Source organism: Physeter macrocephalus, chromosome 2, assembly GCF_002837175.3.
Source record: "Physeter macrocephalus isolate SW-GA chromosome 2, ASM283717v5, whole genome shotgun sequence".
Taxonomy (NCBI): domain Eukaryota; kingdom Metazoa; phylum Chordata; class Mammalia; order Artiodactyla; family Physeteridae; genus Physeter; species Physeter macrocephalus.
The window spans coordinates 4,134,465-4,151,208 of NC_041215.1; the positions used below are offsets into that span (position 1 = coordinate 4,134,465).

General features: G+C 47.6%; 1 long non-coding RNA gene across 4 annotated transcripts; it reads right to left on the bottom strand.

The window, feature by feature from the left end:
• Positions 1-1,858: 1,858 nt before the first annotated feature.
• On the bottom strand, positions 1,859-14,477 carry LOC114487467 (uncharacterized). Of its 4 annotated transcripts, none has more exons than XR_003682584.2 (4): positions 13,975-14,477; positions 6,934-7,194; positions 4,721-4,840; positions 1,859-3,395 (listed from the first exon to the last, which is right to left on the bottom strand). It is a non-coding gene; the product is annotated as an uncharacterized lncRNA (long non-coding RNA). The 4 variants fall into 4 exon arrangements; XR_008615743.1 differs by lacking the exon at positions 13,975-14,477 and adding an exon at positions 13,467-13,968 and having other exon boundaries at positions 4,721-4,855; positions 7,039-7,194; XR_003682580.2 differs by lacking the exon at positions 13,975-14,477 and adding an exon at positions 13,467-13,968.
• Between the last annotated feature and the right edge of the window lie 2,267 nt (positions 14,478-16,744).

Below are 16,744 nucleotides of genomic sequence, written 5' to 3' on the forward strand. Positions count from 1 at the left end.
GAAGTATTTAGCGGTAAAAGGTCATGATGTTAGCAACTTCCTTGAAATGTTCAGAAGAAAATAAAAACAGCAGTAAATAAATTAAATATGGCACAACATGAACAATTGTTGAGTCTATGTGGTGGTTATAAGGGTGTCCATCGATGGCATTCTTCTTTCAACCTTTCCGTATGCCTGAAATTTTTCATAATAAAATGTGAGGTCCAGTCACAGGGCCTCAAGGTGAACTCTGGGTGAAGTGGAAGCTGTCAGTGAAAGCAGCTAGCTCGGCTGAGACAGTAATAATTATTAACATGATCCAGCACTTACTGTGGGCACTGGGCACTATATCAACGGCCAACTCATTAATCTTTACTGTCCTCATTTACAGACGAGGAAACTGAGGCATCAGCAATCTGCTAAATCCACAGAGATTTGTACTCTCCCAGCTCTGCCGATTCATTTTAATCTGTGCCAGTGCCTGAGAATTGCTAATAGGCTTTGAAGAAGCAGCCTTAAATCGAACTCTTATTAAATTGGACTAAGTTCTTTTACTCAAGTAAAAGGGTTCAGCCAAAGGGTTAGCAGGGACCTTTCTGATGATCTTATAAACACTAGCCATTTATAAGGGCTAATGTTCTGTTCTCTAATTTAGACTGAATACTTTCAGGCTCACTTAAGGAGAGAGAATGAGGAGATTATAATAAAGCAATTGCGCATTCAATCTAATGATTCACCTAGCAACCCATCAATGGTAAGTTAGGGTATTCTTTAAATCAAGTTATGTTAATAAAAGAGAACTTACAATTGAAGCGAAGTTGAATGACTTTCAAAGTGTATTTAACGGTGTAGAGTGCTTGCATCAATTAAAAATTAAAATAGTTCATGGGCTTCCCTGGTGGCGCAGTGGTTGCGCGTCCGCCTGCCGATGCAGGGGAACCGGGTTCGCGCCCCGGTCTGGGAGGATCCCACGTGCCGCGGAGCGGCTGGGCCCGTGAGCCGTGGCCGCTGGGCCTGCGCGTCCGGAGCCTGTGCTCCGCAACGGGAGAGGCCACAACAGTGAGAGGCCCGCGTACCGCAAAAAAAAAAAAAAATAGTTCATGATTTAAAGGAAAATAGTGCAGCCCCACCCCAGTGCCTGTGTTCAAATACCAGCTCTGCCAGTAACCTCAAAGGACGATGCTGGGGGCAAGTCACACATCCTCCCTTGACCCCAATTTCCTCATCTCCAAAGTGGAGATGACTAGCGCCCTCCTCCAAAGCTCTCGGGAGGGTTAAGTGATTTGGATGCGCTGTCTGGAGGGCCATGCACGGTTTGAGACAAGCCTATTCGTGCTCCGGCAGAGCCACCTTGAGAGCCTGCGCCGATGGCTTGGTCCATGGGGCTCCACCTCCCTCGGGAGTCTAACTCACTTCTTTTTAAGGAGCGTCCACTCTGTGCCAAGCCTGCGCAGGACACTGGGGACAAGCAGATGAGGGACACATCGTCCCAGCCTGGCAGAGAGAGGAACACATAAATCATCTCAGCACTCAAGGAGACAAGAACAGGGCAGAGGGTGACACCCAGCACAGGTGTGGGACGCCAGAGGGGATCGTGGGGAATGGACAGTATTTTTTAAAGGATAGTATCTTCTTGGGGGTGCACAAAAATGGGAGTGTACTTAATGCCACTGAACTCTACACTTACCAATGCTTAAGACGGTAAATTTTATGTTACGTGTATTTTACTAAGAATATACATATATTGTATATGAATATATAATATATGTTTTAATGGGTAATATCTTCTTGGAGCCTGCAGTCCGGAGGATGTATTCTTTTTTTTTTAACATCCTCTAGTAGGTCTGTGTTTTATTCCCGTCCTACCACTAATCTCTTCATGACATTTTTTTTTCTTAGATTCCATATATATGTGTTAGCATATGGTATTTGTTTTTCTCCTTCTGACTTACTTCACTCTGTATGACAGACTCTAGGTCCATCCACCTCACTACAAATAACTCAATTTCATTTCTTTTTACGACTGAGTAATATTCCAATGTATATATATCACATCTTCTTTATCCATTCATCTGTCAATGAACACTTAGGTTGCTTCCATGTCCTGGCTATTGTAAATAGACCTGCAATGAACATTGTGGTACATGACTGTTTTTGAATTATGGTTTTCTCAGGGTATATGCCCAGTAGTGGGATTGCTGGGTCGTATGGTAGCTCTATTTTTAGTTTTTTAAGGAACTTCCATACTGTCCTCCATAGTGGCTGTACGGAGGATGTATTCTTACACTGGGTGTACAGATGAAGAAATGGAGACCCAGAGAAGGGGAGCAAACCTCCCACCCAGGGTGAGGGGGCTTCCTCAGGCCTATTTGATGGAGGTGGAAACCCACCCACGGCTTGACTCTTAGGCCTTAAGTTCATTCTGCTGCAAAGACACAGAGCAGGACAGGGACCCAGAATTGTCTGACATCCAGCTGGAGGCTCTTTCCACTGCAGCCTCCACCCACCTATGCTCAGACTGGGCTCAGGGATCACCCCCGCACACACACACGCCTAACCCCAGTCAAGTTTCTGGGACAAGCTCCAGATAAGGGAGGGGGTGTAAAGAGATCCCGTTCCTTAACCCCATGCAAATAGGGAATGTATTTTCCTGGTTGCCAGGGGCAGAGTGGAGTCTCCAAAGGCAGGATCACCTCTAGCGGGTCGGCAGCTGGGGGAGTCACTGGGAGCCTACCTCTGTCCTCCCCATCTCCTGAGTGCCAGCATTTTCTATTCAGGTGAAATGAAGTGCAAACAAGCTTCAGGTTGACCCCTTGTCGAGGTTGGGCCCTGTCTGGGTGTGGCTGGGCTGTTTAGGCAGGCATGGATGTATATGAGCTTCCCCGGGGACCCCCACCTACTGCCTCCTGAATGTGTTCCCATTTGCATGGAGACCCTTCCCCTCCCAGCCTGGAAGGGTGGAGCAGGGGTCTGAGTGCCCCAGAGAATGCCCCTTCTGGACCCTCCTTCATCCAACCCTAGCTAAGCAGCAGCTCAGGCCCTCCTTCCAGGCATATTATTTGTTCTTGGAACTCTCAGGACCATCTTGAGAAGGGAGAGGTATAAAGTCTATGATGGTCAGTGCTGTGAAGAAATACAAAGCAAGAAAAAGGGTTAGAGGTGTGGGGTGTGAGGAGGGGTTCAATTTAAGTAGGGAGTTCCAAGAAGGCCTTGGCAAGAAGTTGACATTTGAGTAAAGACCTAAGGAGGTGAGGGAGTGAGCCATGGAAGAGCTGGGGGAAGAACAATTCAGGCAGACACCCCCAAACAGGAACAAGCCTCACAGGAACAAGAAACAGGCAAGAGGCACCCAGACTGGAAAGGAAGAAGTACACTGTCTTCATTCTCAGATGACATGATTCTATATGTAGGAAATCCTAAGGAATGTAAAAGAACATATGATGAGAACTAATAAACAAGTACAAGGTCCCAGGATACAAGATCAATACACAGAAGTCAATTTTATTTCTACATAGCAAGCAATGAACCAGCTAAAAATGAAATTAAGAATATAATTCCATTCCTAATAGTATCAAATAGAATAAAATACTTAGGAATAAATTTAACAAAAGAAATATGAGACTTGTACACTATTACAAACTTCATTGAGGGAAACAAAACTCTAGATAAATGGAGAGACATTCCATGTTCTTACATTGGAAGACAGTATTAAGATAGCAATACTCCCCAAACTGATCTATAGATTCCACATAATCCTTATCAAAATTCCAGCCAGCTTCTTTTTCCAGAAATTGGCAAACTGATCCTAAAATTTATATTGTAATGAGAAACACCTAGAATAGCTGAAATGTTCTGGAAAAAGAAGAACGAAGTTGTAGGACGTTCAGTTCTTGATTTCAAGACTCACTATAAAGCTACAGTTGTCAAGACAGAGTGGGACTGGCATACAGGTCAATGGAACAGAATTGAGAGTCTAGAAATAAACCCTTACATTTACAGTCAATTGATTTTTGACAACAAAGCCATGGTAGTTCATTGGAGGAAAGAGAGTCTATTTAACAAATAGTGCTGGGACAATTGGCTATTCGTCTGCTTGCAAAAGGGAAAACTTACACCCTTACCTCACACCATATACAAAAATTAACTCAAAACGGATCATAGAGTTAAATGTAAGAGCTAAAACTATACAACTCTTAAAAGAATACACAGGGAAAAAAAATCTTCAAAACTTTTTGTCAGGCAAAGATTTCTTAGCATGATTTATAAAATAAAAAATCAAACTGAAATTCATCAAGGTTCAAAACTTCTGTGCTTAAGAGCCACCATTAAGAAAATGAAAAGGTAAACAATAGACTTGGACAAAATATTTGCAAAACCGAATCTCATAAAGGACTTGTATCCAGTATTTACAAAGAACTTCTACAGCTCAATAATAAGACAAACAACCCAAACAAAAGATGAGCAAACAATATGAACAGATATTTCTCCGAAGAAGATATACCAATAGCTAACAAGCACATGAACAGATGCTCAACATCATTAGTCATTAAGGAAGTGCAAATGTCAAATGAGATCTATATCACACCTACTAGAATGATTATGATCAAAATGACATAATAAAAAATGTTAGCTAAGGTGTGGAGAAACGGAACCCTCCTGCATTGCAGGTGGGAACATAAAATGGGGCAGCATCTCTGGAAAACAGTTTGGTGGTTCCTCAAAAAGTTAAACATAAACTTACCATGTGATCCAGCAATTCCACTCCTAGGTATCCCCCATGGAGAAACGAAAACATACGTCTACGCAAAGATGTGTGAGTCAGTAGCGGCATTATTCATAATAGCACCAAACTGGAAACAACCTAAATGTCCATCAACTGATTAATGAAATGAATAGGCAAAATGTGGGCAATCCATACACCAGAACTATACAGCAATACAAAGGAACAGACAAATGACAGGTGCTGCCATATGGATGAACCTCAAGGGTGTGATGGTAAGTGAAAGAAGCCGGACACAGGGGAGTAAATAGTGTATGGTTCCACTTTATATAAAATGTCCAGAAAAGGCAAATTGATAGAGACAGTGAGTAGATTAGTGGTTGTGTAGGGCTGAGTGGCAACAGGGATTACCTGTAAATGGGCAAGAGAAAGGGATCCGACTGGGGGACTATTTGAACGTTCTAAAATTGATTTATGGTGATGATTGCACCACTTGGTAAAATTACCAAAAAAGCACTGAATTTTATACTTAAATGTTATGATATTTAAAATATACCTCAATAAAGCTAATTAAAAAAAAAAAAAAAAGCTTCAGTTCAAGGTTCAGGTTGAGATTGAGTTTACACCTGACCTGAGAGCCCTTCCTGGTTGTGATAGGCTGGGATAGATGCCACCCTTTGGCCATTGAGCGCTGTGGGTCATAGTTCCATAGCACAGCCCCAGTGGAATATGAGTATTTGTTTACATATTGGGCTCTTCACTTTGATATAAGCTTCTTGAAGACAAACACCTAGTGTTTATTCTCAGAATCCTAGAACAAAGCCCAGCTCATATGGGACTCAACACAGACTTGCTAAAGTAATGAAAAAGTGTGATTGGAGGAATTCCCTGGTGGTCCAGTGGTTAGGACTCGGCGTTTTCCCTGCCGTGACCCGGGGTTCAATCCCTGGTCAGGGAACTGAGATCCCGCAAGCCGCATGGCGAGGCCAAAAAAAAAAGTGATTGGAAAGGCAGAGCCAAGCAGAAAGAGAATGTGATCCCATTAGAGCGGTCTTTCATCGAGACCTCCAGGAGTGTGAGAATAGTAACAAAGAAAGGGATAGCACGGCCAAAGTACGATGTATTTCATACCATGCGATTTTATCCTGTCATTAAGAGAAGGCTGGGCGAAAGGAAGCAAAGCCCATGTGTGTGTGAATGCAGTGTGGACACAGCTTATTCTTTCTTTTAAAAAGTTGGCCGAGGATAGAAAGAGGAGAGAAGAGACAGGTCGATGAAAACCTTGGTTGGGAAGGCTGAGGTATCTGGATGATAAAATACGAAGAAAAAGAAGGGAAGGGAAGGAGAAGGAGGGGAGGGGAGAGAGATGGGGGTGGGGGGCGGGGAGAGGAAGCAAGGTGGCCAGACCCTGCAGGGCTTCGCAGGCACTGAGCGGGGCAGGACCGAGGAGTCTGCAGGCAGAGTAGTGACCGAGAAGACGGGTGTCAACAGGGTAATAATAGGACTCACTTCACTTGGGCGTGTGAGGATGAGTCGAGCTCACAGAGCAAAGCTGTAGCACAGTGATGCATCGTAAGCACCAGACTCGCTAGTTAGTGTCAGGATCACCGTTTCATCCCCCTAATACCCCTGGCCCAGAGAGGTGAAGCACACGCTCCCTGAGGTCACAGTTTTCCGTCTCGAGACCTGCAGGGAGTCAGGCTAAGCAAGCGCCTGCCCTTCAGGGGAAGCCCCAGGGCTGGTGGTCAGCTGCTGGAGGGCAAGGGAGCCAGGCAATGAAGGACAGGCAGAGTACAGAGTGACTGTGACCATGCCACCCACCAACTCAACTTCCTTGGCCTCTGAACGTCTGCAGTGACACCTCCTACAGGGGTCACTAAGGGGACAGAGTAAGGCAGAGCCAGTGAGGCTCTCAGCCCAGGGCCTGGAGTCAGTGTCTCACAAACAGTGCCACCTATTCAGGGGCCTTTATTTGGCAGATGTTTACCGACAAGAACCACAGGCCACACCAGCTGGGGGATGCTGGGGACACAAGGTGAACAAGACATACTTCTCTGGATCACACACCGACACACACACAGATATACACAGATACACACAGAGACACAAACACACACAGAGTCACACAGACACAAACACACACACAGAGATGCAGAGACACAATTACGCACAGACATGTACACACACAGATGCACACGTAGACACACGACACACAGACACAGACACACACCCACCATTAGTAAGCTCCAAGTGTCAAAACACCAAATTCCAGAATGGGGGTAAGTGTTTATAAAATTCTTTCTGTGGAAGTGAACACAGTAGGTGACCCGTGGGCTTACTTGCTCAAGGATAAGCTGGGGAGGCTCTTCACAGGACAGACCGTCACTGGGTCCCTGCAAGCGGCATCTTCCAGTTCCTAATTGACAGCTTTCTTTGACTAACAGGCAGCAAAACCTCCAACGCGCCCAGGTCCTAGCCCTGGCAGAGTAAACCTCCTAAAGAGAAAGAGAAACATGACGACATTATGAGAAAATAAAGGGATATTTCTCTGACTTGAAAAAAAAATGTTTTGTTTTCTTTTTTCATTTTCCCAGACAGAAATCAGCACTGTCAGCTTTAAAAGCAGAGAGTCCTGGCCACATAAGCTCCCAGCCCACGTACCACACAGTGGGCCAGCTCCCGCCCCCAGGTGCAGCGGGGAGTCCAGAGCAGGATTCTCAGCCCTGGCTCCACACTGGACCCCCCAGGTTCAAAATCCTGAGCCTGGGTCCTATCCCCAGCATTTCCAGGGTAACTTGCCTAGAGTGAGGCCTCGGCACTTGGACTTTAAAAATCTTCCGAAGGGTTCCAGTGTCCAGCCAGAACTGAAAACTACTGACCTAACGGATTATCTTTAATGTCCAGTATCTGTTGCTGAGGGAAAAAAAACAATTGGCACATAGTAGATGCTCAGTATATGTTCATTCAAATGACATGCATATAGAGTGGCTTCTCTGCTTTTTTTTTCTTTTTCAAATACAGAGTGTGTGTGTGTGTGTGTGTGTGTGTGTGTGTGTGTCTGTGTGTGTCTGTGTGTGTCTGTGTGTGTCTTGGGGCCGGGGCGGAGGGCTGTAATCAATCACACAGGACAGAGCTGGTGGGGCTCCAGCCAAACACATACAGGGCCCTTCTGGGTCGGGGGGCACTTTCACTTTTCAGAGTATGTGCTTCTCAAGCAGTGGCATTTTCCACTCCAAGCACGTGTCATTTTTAAAATTAATAATAAAGAAAAATAAAGAAGCCATGCATTGAGCTTCTTTCGCTTCCCTTTTCTTTACCTATTCAGGGGACAGGAAACACCCATAAATAGCCAGTGGGAAGGAAAGGTCAAGGTGAGGGCTGAGTCAGTGAGCCGAAGCCATCAGGGGCCGAGTTGCCTGTCTCAGCCCTCCAAAATCCCTTCAAAAGTCCCTGGGCCCCTTCCAGGCCGGCAGCCCGGACCCCACAGAGGGTCAGGGTAGCCTGGGAGCAGGGAGTTAGTGGAGCAGGTCCTGGGGGCCGGGAAGGAGCCTGGGTCCTGGGCTTCCAAGCCAGCTGGCCCTCAGGAATCTAGTCTTGGGGCTCCACTGGGTCATGGCCCTGGGGCCAAGTCACCCTGGTGACCTCACTCTGACACAGCCACCTGGCCTGCCTCTGGGCATTTCAGAGAAAACTCCAGACGGGGGGTGTGGAGAGCCCACTGAGGGCCCCGTTATCTAACAAAACCACCACACGATGTTCTGAGGGCCCCAGCAGAAGCCCCCCTACCGCTGCTGAGGGTATGGAGGCCAGGCTCAGGGTACCTGGGCGCTGGTCCTAAGCCACACAGGCCCTTGCATTTTAGGAGCCCACAGCACCCTGTGGCCCCCAAAGCCACGCTGTAGTCAATCCCCCACCCACACTGTCCCAGGGACTCTGCCTGGTGGTGTCCCCCCTGCTAGACAGAGAGCAGAAGCCCTGGTAATGTATGTGCCCTAAATGAGACACCCCCCACCCAGGAGACCTAAAGCACTGAGAAATCGCAGCCTCGACCCCAAGAATGCCAAGGTCACTTCACTTGTGTCCCCACCTATAAGAGCAGGAACTGACATCACTGAGACACCTGCTTCATGCCCACTGCTTAGAGAACTTAAGGCAGAACTTGCCTTCCAGGTGGCAGTGCTGTTATTTGCCCCATTTACAGACGAGAAAACTGAGGCTCTGAGTCATTTGGGCACATGACCTGTGTCCCCCACAAAAGGGGCAAAGCCAGGCTGAAACTCAAGACCCCTTGAGTCTTGAACAGGCCCTACAGTGCTCTCGGAGGATCTGAGTGGTGACAGGGACAGAGGGCTTCCTTCCCAGCCCTGGCTACCTCGCCCCAGTCCTCGGCCTCAGGCATCTACCAGGAAGGCCAGGAAAAGGATCTGGATGGGGGCGGATCACAGCTGGCCTCAGCCTTGAAGACCGAGTGCGTGGGCTGAGCCAGGCTGGAGGCTGGGCCCCTGGAGAGCCAGCCTCTGAGCCAGGAGCCTGGCTGACCTCTGGCCCTCAGGCCAGGACAAGTGTGTCCCTTCCCACCTCCCTCTTTCTTAGAAGTCCTCTCAGCCCTGTGCTTCCTGAAGTTTCCACTGCGGTGCCAGCAACCTGCCTAACCCTTCATCTCCTGGGCCTCCCTTCCAGAACCCAGAGGGGAAGGGTCACAGGACGCAGGTGCCATAGGGTTCCAGGGGAAGAGAACACACATCTGGGACCCTCCAGGGCTCCATCTCAGCTTCACCTATTACTCAGTGGCCTTAGAGACTTGGCCCCTCAATGCCTCAGTTTCTACAGCTGTCACTGGGGTTGACAGAGACAGCAGCTTTGCAGAGCACGCCTGCAGACGGAATAAGGGCAGGCTTTGACAGGGTACTGAGCACCTTCTCTGGGCCAGTCACTGTCATAACTGCTGGGGGTGCATGTGCATTTCCTAATGAATTCTTCCCAACAACCCAGAAGGCAGAAATTTATATTTTCCCCATTTTCCAGCCACGGGGCAGAGAACCAAAGAGTGAAGGTAGTGGTCACAAGGTACGAGGTAGAATAATGCCAGCTGCAGCAACATGGTTGGACCTGCAGATTATCATACTAAGTGAAGTAAGTCAGACAGAGACAAATATATGACATTGCTCATGTGTGGAATCTAAAAAAAAAGATACAAATGAACTTATTTACAAAATAGAAACAGACTCACAGACTTCTAAAACAAACATATGGTTACCAAAAGGGAAAGGTTGGGGGGGGAGGGATAAATTAGGAGTTTATAGATAATCTACAAGAACCTCCTATATAGCACAGGGAACTCTGCTCAATGTTCTGTAATAACTTACATGGGAAAAGAATCTGAAAAAGAATGGAGATAGATATATATATATAGATATAGATATATATATATATATCTATATATATATATATAACTGAATCACTTTGCTGTACACCTGAAACCAACACAACATTGTAAATCAACTATACTCCAATATAAAATTAAAAAATTTAAAAAAATAAATAAATAAGGTCCATGGTAGAGCTGGGAGGAGTTGAGCCAAGGCAGAGAGAGATTTCATTTTGCTTCTGATGAGTAATAATACTTACCTCTCAGGCTTCTCATGGACTATGACCCACACAGGGAACGGACCTGGCCCATTCACTGTGTGCCCCAGCACTTAGTAGGGTGCCTGGCACAGAGTAGGTACTCTGAAAGAAAGAAGGTTCTGGATGAACAGTGCAGATGTTTGGGGCTCTGAAATGAGACACCCTCCATTTGCCAGCTCTGTCACTTCCCAGCTCTGTGACCTTATAGAATCGTCCCTCCTCTCAGAACCCCAGTCCCTTCATCACAAAATGCAATAATAATTATAACAATACCATGAAAGGGTCACTGTGAGATTTAGAGGCACATAGAAGGGCCCCCTTCATCTGCAACTCTGTAAGTACTACCTTTATTATTGTTTTGAATTATTAAGTTAAAACTTGGCATGTTATTAATTTGAAATGAGAAAATGCAAAGAGACTTTGAAAGGCACCACCCAGTGTCTCCAGCTGTGTTTTGATGCTGTTGATCTGCCTGAGGACACAGACAACAGGGGACCTTTCCCAGGTCGGGATGGAGGAGTGAGGTTTTCAGCTCGAGGGAGGGACTCATGGGGACATTTGGTGTTACCCTGTGAGCCAGCATGTGATGGGCTGACTAAGCATCTGAGACACAGCCTGAGACCCGGGCGGGGCCAGACTGGGAACAGGCCACCCACTGGACCCTCATTCTAGAGCCCAAGCCTGACACTAGCCAGATTGGGGGTCTCAGGCGGGTCATAGCCCCACTGTCTCATCCAGCTGAATGGGCCTTTCGAAACCACCCCACTCACCCTGGCCTCATCGTTTCAATGAGAAAATGGAGGCCCCAGTGAGGGGCAGGGGGCTGGCCAAGGTGACCATGAATCATTAAACGTGGAGTCGAGACCAGAATCCCTGCCTCTTGACCCCAGCTGCCCACATCCCTCGCCAGGCTGAGTGTTCCCACTGAAGCCACCCTGCCTACTTCCGGTGCCCAGGAGGGCACAGACCATGAACAGGTTGATTTCTGCCCAGTCAAGGCCACATGCCTGGTGATGGCCAGCTCCAAGCCTGATCTTACTCTCACTCTCTCCTGCCCCAACTCAGGTCCTGACATGTGGTGGCACTCGGCAATACCTGCCAAGCAAATGAGACCCTGCTCAGTGTTGGGCCCAGGCTAGGACCCCTTGAGCCTTATAGGGCTACACATGAGTTGACCGTGAGATCTCAGAGGTGAAAACCAGGTGAAGCAGTGAGAAGTGTGACATAGGTGTGAGTCATGGCACATGAGGGCTGTGTGGTGAGTCACAGGCTCTGGGCCACGTGGCCTAGGTTGGAGTCCCCTCCACCGTGCACTAGATGGGGGCCCTTGAACCAGTTTCTTAGCCCCTCTGTGCCTCGGTTTGCTGGGGTAAGAGAATACTCACCCCACAGAAGATCCGTGAGATGCATACACTTGGCCAAGGGCCTGGCCCACAAGCACCACTCACCAAACCATCGCTATTGTTATTGTCTAGAATAGCTGTGTCTGAGCCATGCACTTGCACACGCATACTGCTTCTGGGTTGCTGCCCAAAGCAGGGCTGTCACCTTCCTTGACTCACTAGGACAGAGCTTTCTGAAAAGGTATCGACATTTCCCTGCTGCTACTATTGATTCCCTCCGGTTCTTTCTGGATGACAACAACTACCCTGAAGCCCTTCATTCCTGCCCTGGGCGGTCACACAGTGATTCCTAGAAAGAAACCAAGGCCCATGAGTGTCTTCACTCTAACTGGCCCCAGACTGCTGGGTGAATTGGGGTCTACCAAGAGCCCTGATAGGGGAAAATGAGCTTGTGGTGACCTCAGGCTGGGTGTTTCTCCCCCGTGGGCCTCCTCATCCTCTGTGGTCAAATAAGGAGTGATCTAAAATAAGATCGTGATCTCCCTCCGATGTCCCTTTGATGGCTAACGCTATGTGGTTCTATTTTTTGTCTTCTCTGCTAATGGCATCTTCTGCCCCCCAATAGCTCGCATTGATTGAACACCTGCCATATGCCAGAAACTAAACTCAGGGATGGATATAACGGCAACTATCAGTTATTGAATGCTGTCATCTGCCAGCCGTGAACGCTCTTCCGATGATCTCATTTAATCTTCTCAGCAACCTGACCGTCCCCACCAGAAGATGAGCAAGTAGGTTCCACGTGATGAGATGGTCTCATTCAGCTGGGATCTGAACCCAAGAGCCAGGCTTGGAATCACTAGGTCATGCCCAAGTCCCTACAGCCCTGTGAGGTGGGAATTATTATCTCTGTTTTACTGATTTAAAAAAAAAAAAAAAAACCACCTGTGGCCCAGAAAGGGGAAGTGAGTCAGTCCATGTCATACTGTTTGAAATGATGGCCTCTGAGGATATCCTGCTTCTACCTCCTTTTATCCTGATCATCTCAACCAAAGCTTTAAAGAAACGTACTTGATGGAAAAAAAAAAAAAAGATGTATCATACTTTTATTTTTTTTAAAGAACAATAAAATCAAGAGAAACTGAAAAGAAAAAAAAAAAAAAGAAAAGAAATGAACTTGGACTTTGTGACTCTCAGTTCCAACTCAGAATTCCTGTCCTGTTACTCTGGGCCTGCAGCTGAGCTTCAGATAACCGAGGGCCCAGCCTTTGGCAGGAGGTCTGACCTCCAGATAAGCAGAGCCCCAATGTGGAACGCAGACACGAGTCACAGAAGAAGCTCATGTACCATCCGCTGCCCGGTTCCTTGTTGCAACTCGGGGAGGGGATTTATCCCACCAGGGCACGTGCTCCATGCTTCACGTTCATCATCTTCTTTGTGGCCCGTGACAACGTTGTCAGCTCAATATGACAATCTTGGTTTTGTAGGAAAGGGAGGTCATATGGTTTATCTAAACAGGGAACCAGTGACTAGTGAACCAGGCAAATTATATCGCCCAGGATACTTTTTAAAATTCCAGCAGATTGTGGAGGGTGGGTTATTTTTCCACTTTCGGGGAGAGGGTTTGGAGGTGGAGGCTGCAGGGCCCCCCTCCAGCCAGGCAGAGAAAGAGGTCATGAGGAGCCGTGTGGCTGCAGCTTCAAATGCTCCTTCCCTGAGATTTATTCCCTTCAGGGGCCGCCACGGAACCCACGGCAGCTTAGTTCCTCCTGTCAGTCATCCCTTTATATACTCACCTTTCTGTCCCCAAGAGCCAAAAAAAGAAGAATTGATTGCTTGATTTCTGAAGGCCCAGGCACAGTGAAGACAGGGGCAGCCCTGAGGAGGGGTGGGTGACTCATTCCCTGGCCAAGAGACGAGGCCAGCCAGAGCAGAGGGGACCTTGGGAAGACCTGGGCTTTCGTTCCCTTTGGGACCAAAATGAATCACCGATCCCACCAAGTCACACTGGCCAGTCCCAAACTTTCCCAGGTAGAACCAGCGCAAGCATCAAAAATGAGGCAGGTGAGGCCCTATCAATGGGCACAAAGGCGAAGGCTGTGCTCTTCCTTACTCTTCACCTTCAACTTAGCCCTTGAAAGAGGCCAGACGAGACTTAGTGCTCCTTGGGGCAAAGTGGAAACTGGAACCAGAAAAGGAAGGTTGGCCGCAATGCCTCTAAGGAGAGCAGCCAGCAAGGTGGTGACCAGCTGCTATGTGCTGGCTGTTTGGACACCATGCAAGTTTGCTCACTTGTTCACTCACTTGTTCGCTGACTTGGGAGGTGGTCAGGAGCATTGATTGGACGTCCAGCAGCTGCCGGGCATTCTGCAGGTTATCCTCCTTCCAGACCCTGCAGAATGGGATGTTCATGCACGGAGGAGGAAGCCAAGGTACTGGCCAGTGTCACCCAGCCAGGAATCCACTCCGGAGCCATCAGACTCTGGAGCCTTTCTTCTTTTGATCCTGTGTCTATGGAGACCTGGTCTTCATCAGTGGGCAAAGAATGCCCATTTCACACGTCACCACCCAAGTTGGGCCAGGAGAGCCTAGAAAGCCCAAGACTTTTCTCAGCGAAGCAGCCTCGGTGATTTCAGAGGGAGACCCGCAGAATCCCAGGCCTGTCCTCTGGGCCCTCAGCATTCCGGAGGTCAGATGTGTGAGCCTGACGTTATTCACCAAGTCGTGGCCTGGCTTCAGGCTGTGCTCTGCTGGCTTGTGACCCCCGCTCCTCCACGCTCTCCTCCTCCCTTTCCTCAGCATGAAAAACTAAGTGGTGCTGGCAGCTGCTCTTCAGCATCTGGCGGAACATTCTGCCCCATAGCTGAGCGCCTCTCACTCCCCAGCCATCCCTGGGGATGGCCGGTGACTCATATTTCCATTTTCAATGCAGGGCCAGGGACCAGATCTTTCCATAACCACCAGGGCTGGCCATTTGGCATTGGGATTAAGGACATGAGCTGTGACGTCAGGCCGGCCTGAGTTCAAATCCTCCTTTCTGCTGCTTGTGTGTGATTTCAGGCAACTAACTTACCCTCTCTGAGCCTGTTTCCCCATTTGTAAATGGAGATCACGGCTAACAACTCTGGTATCTTCTTTATTGAAAAAGTTTCTTCCCTTTTGCTCGCAACTCTAAAAAATGAACCATTCCCTCTACCAGTTTTCTTTTTTATATACTCACCATTCATAAGCCAAGGAGAGAGGAAGCTGATATTTGGTTCCTTAAAAATGCAGCGGTAACATTTATGTACTATTTACCATGTGCTAGGGATCTGTTATAAGGTGCTATCACCAACCCCATTTTATAGATAAGGAAAATAAGGCCCAGAGAGGTAAAGTAACTTGCCTAAGGTCACACAGCCAGTAAGTGGCAGAGCTGAGATTCACACCCAGGCTGTCTGGCTTCAGAATCCTGGCTCTTAATCATTATGCTGAGAAAAGTAAAGAAGATGAAACACATAGAGCATGTGGCACAGTGCCAGGCACATGGTGAATTCTGAATAAGTGTTTGCTGGTTGTATTATTACTACTATTGTTATTGCTTTGCCATCAACATGTCTGAGTCTCATTCTTGACCATGAGAAGAAGCGAGTGAGGGCTCCCTGCCTTTCCAGCCAAATCCAAGAAGCTCTTGAGTTAAAGATGGTCATTGGCCAACCCAAATGCGTGGGTCCCTTGGCATGCCATTTCAGTGATCCTGCTATGTGGCCTTAAGCATCTGACTTCATGTCTCTGGGCCTCAGTTTCCTTACCTGTCAAGTGGGGATGCTCTGCTCTACCTTATCTTTGGACTGGGAACAGGAGAGAAAGCACTAGGTGTGCATTGATTGCTCTGTTAAATATTGGCAGGCTGTCAGCATACTCTCCAGCCCCAGCAGCCTGGCACCAGAGGCCTCTTATAACCACTGGGCTGTACTGCTTCCCCGGTGGAACATTCGTATCAAAAGGCAAAGCTTGCAATTTGCTTCCCAAATCCCCAAACCAAACAGCCAGTGAAATGCTAGTAACAGAAAACCCACCTGAGACAAAGTGTCCCTGTGAGGTTATAAGTGAAAGGCAGGGTACACGATTATCAGGAAACGACAAAAGAAAGCAGGGCTGACAATATTGATGACAGAACACAATTTGAAGTAAAAAGCATTCAACTAAATGGTAAGGGGATCCTTAATTCTCTTTTCCTCCATGTGCTAACCTTAATCGGCTTCTTATTTTTAATGTCCTTCCCAGACCTTTTCCGCCTCATCTAGTTCTTCCATTGTCACTTCATAGTCCAAAAGCCTGTCTTCTTCATATTCCTTGAGAGACGAGCCAGCGTCCTCCAGGCCTCCACTCTGCTGCTTGCATTCACTTCTTGGAGGCTGCTGCCTTGTTGAAATCTTTCCTGCCTTGTCCTCTTTGACCAGACAGAGCCACTGCGCCTCCCTCCTGCTATTCCTAAGGCCCCAACCTTGCCTGCTCTCAGGGCGGTAGGGAGCTCGTCTCCCAGAAGGAGTAGAGGGAGGGTGGGCACCCAAAGGACCTCCACCTGGTGTGTTGCTCACAGAGCCATCTCCAGCACTAGCCTATGAGTCAGCAGTACAGGGCCTGGCCAATAGTAGATACCCATTAAAGGTGGGTTGAGTGAGCTTAAAGTGAACCCTTAGTCTGTAAGATGTTGTTAGTTGAACCTGAAAAAAGTGATGAGGAGGTCTTGTCTGGCAGCATTGGTCCTGAGCTACAGAGAGAATTTTTTTTAATTTCCTATTGAAGATTTTCAACTAGAAAATATGTCCACTGGAATCTTCCAAGCTTACTTCCGTCAGCCAATGTGTATTGATTGTTTTTGCTACCAGGTTCTTGATGTTGTAAGAATGAAAAAATTGTGTAAAGCTTGGAGCAGCTAATTCTATAGAAGCGACAGGAATCCTCTCAGCCATTGGTCAACATCTATGGAAAATCAGGTATTTATTGCAGATATTTATTGCGTACAACGCAATAGGGAACAAACGCTTCATGGAGCTTACAGTCTAGAGGGTGCGGTGACAGACATCACAGT